The sequence below is a fragment of the Theobroma umbraticum genome, unplaced genomic scaffold (assembly GCF_002168275.2).
Source record: "Theobroma umbraticum cultivar Fairchild unplaced genomic scaffold, ASM216827v3 scaffold_89.0, whole genome shotgun sequence".
In the NCBI taxonomy this organism is placed as follows: Eukaryota; Viridiplantae; Streptophyta; class Magnoliopsida; order Malvales; family Malvaceae; genus Theobroma; species Theobroma umbraticum.
In genome coordinates, this window is record NW_018397271.1 from 390,180 (window position 1) to 392,786 (window position 2,607).

General features: G+C 31.8%; 1 long non-coding RNA gene across 1 annotated transcript; it reads right to left on the minus strand.

Annotated features, from left to right (window-relative positions):
- Positions 1 to 1,162: 1,162 nt before the first annotated feature.
- LOC110426564 (uncharacterized) lies at positions 1,163 to 2,401 on the minus strand. Its single transcript, XR_002446160.1, has 2 exons — positions 2,106 to 2,401; positions 1,163 to 1,552 (listed from the first exon to the last, which is right to left on the minus strand). It is a non-coding gene; the product is annotated as an uncharacterized LOC110426564 (long non-coding RNA).
- Positions 2,402 to 2,607: the final 206 nt, after the last annotated feature.

The following is a 2,607-nucleotide window of genomic DNA, read 5'->3' on the forward strand; positions in this document are numbered from 1 at the left end:
AAAGTGGGAACTGAATTGAGTTCACAATAACTTAATTGAATAAAAATACAACTGTGGTATCTAAGGTTACAAGTTAGTTTGGCTAGATAAATATGTTACGTTAGCCAACTAAAACTCTAAGCCTCTAGCCACTTCATAGCCATTTCATAAAAATAAGAAAAGAAAAAAAGTTTTCTTCGTTTTATAGAAATAAAATTCAGTAAGAACTTTTGGTCTTTTTGTTTTAGAAACAAAACTTACTAGCATAAGCAAAATCTTACCTTTGAGAAGGTCTTATTCGGTCATTTTGTGGATTACTGTTAAAGGCCAAAAACTTAGGTGGTTGAAGATTTGACAAATCTTAAAGGTGAAAAAGTAAAGATTTCGACTGTAAAATTTCAGACTGATTTGTTTTCTTTGAGGTTTACTTACTTTATCACAAGCATTTTTGGATTTAATTGGCTCTTGATTATGGTATATAAAGGAAGATATGTAACTCTTAAATCTATGAATGTTCATAATTAATTTAAAGATTTCATGAAAAACGCAAACATTAATCCTATAGGATTCAGCTGTTTCTCTTATTAAACGCTAGTTTATTTATCCACTACGTTATATTTTTAATTTATTGATTATTTTCATGTTTGACCATGAGGCCGAATCCCAGCAGTTGTTAGAAAATCTAATAGAGAAAAGCCTCTCTAGTTGCCACCCCTTTGAGTGAGAATTCCTTGAGAAGGAATTCTCTTGTTATTCAACCAAAGAGTAAGTAGGGAAAAAGACAAGTTGTTGTTCACTTTGCTAGCAAAAGGCGTACTTGAAAGCTCCCACCTTGGTGAAGGTTTAAGTGCAAGTGTGTGTGAGACCATTGGAGGCCAAACACTTAGGTAGCTCTCGTTCATCCACTTCCATGTGGTATACTATGTTTTTAAAGTGGTTTATGCCATCATGATTTAATTTAAGTATTAGGAGATTTTAGTCATTTATTTAATTTAATTTAATTTAATTATATTGGGTTCAATTGTGTTATGTTATTTTATGTTGTTTTACTTAAGTTTTGTTAGTATTTAAGTTCAGTTTTATGTTTTTGTAGGTGTGCTTTGAAAACAGGGCCTATTTTGTGAAAAAAATGCATTTTAGGTGTAGATTTCAACTGCATATGTAGTGGTTTTTCAAGAATGCCTTTGACTAAAAAAATCCAATTGATGTGATTCTTGAACCATTGGAAAGCTAAGAGGAATAGTTACAACTTTCATGTTTACAATGTTTCCCATTTCATCATGGAATGGAGTCAAAAATCATGTTAAAGTCAAAGTAGAGCAACAAAACAAGGTGAGCAAAACAGAGCCTTAAGCATTGTGGCCTCCGCCAAGACATGGCCACAGCACCCCGATCCATAAAGACACCTTAGACTTGAAGAAGCTTCAATGGCACAACCACCAAGTCCTCAGCACCACGATGGCTAGAAAGAAAAGGTGAAAAAAATTTTACATGGGCCAAGGAGGCGTAACACCCAATGAAGGAAGGAAACCGTTGGTGCTTTATGACTTCTATTTTACCTTGGACTCAAGCCCTATTTAATCCACTTTTAGAACACGTTTTAGGCATCAATTTAGAGAGGTGCTTATGAAGAAAAAGAGGTATTAAGGCTAGCAAGAAAACAAGGAAACCAAGGAAGATTGCGGATCGAAGAATGGACAAATCTTCAAGTTTTTTCTTTTTTTCTTGTCTATATACTTTCTTTGTTTTATTTGATGATGTTTTTATTTGTTAGCATGAACTAATTTTTTTATCTAGAATTAAATTGAACTTAATGCATAGACTGAATTTTTAATATTTTTTCTTACTTATGATTGATAGTGTTTGAGTTTATTTCAATCATGTTCTTAATGATGGAGTTGGATCTAGTGAATTGATATGTTTGTATAAAGCATGTATTTCAAAAATTTTCTTTTATAAAGAAAGCAAGCAATCCAATTACACAAGCAAAAGAATACATTAATCATATTGCAAGTAACATAATCACAACTTAAAAAATAAGATTCTATTAAAGTAAGATAAGCATACCTTTTATTTTAAGATTCTAGCCTAAAACATAAGACTTTTTTAAAGTAAGATAAATGTACCTTTTATTTCAAGATTCTTTCTTTCAGACACTTAGTGAATTATATAAACTTCACCACCACACTGACAACTGATTTCTCAACCAAACAAGCTTAACATTTATTCTTTGAGAATGCTTTTCAACTTGTACTTTGAGTGGACAAGGTGTAGAATGCTAGACTACAACATGACACTTGATTTTGTCTCTCTTTTTCTTTCTAAAAATTAATGGCTATTTTTCTTTCTTAGAAAGTACTCAAGAAAATGGCCAAGAATTGGAGAGACGAAGAGAGGTACGGCCAAGCTTGGAAGAGGAAGAGAGAAGTGTTGGTAGAGGGTTTCTCAAGAGAGATACTCAACTAACGTTTTTCCAATCTCTTTTGTTTTTATTAAAACTCTTACCTCAAAGATTTAGTCAAAACCAAATCCCTTTGAATCAATCTTGACCATCTATTTAGAGTTACAGATGCATCATACATACTTCAAAGTATCAAAATTAAAATTAAAGAATAAAGCATTTAATCT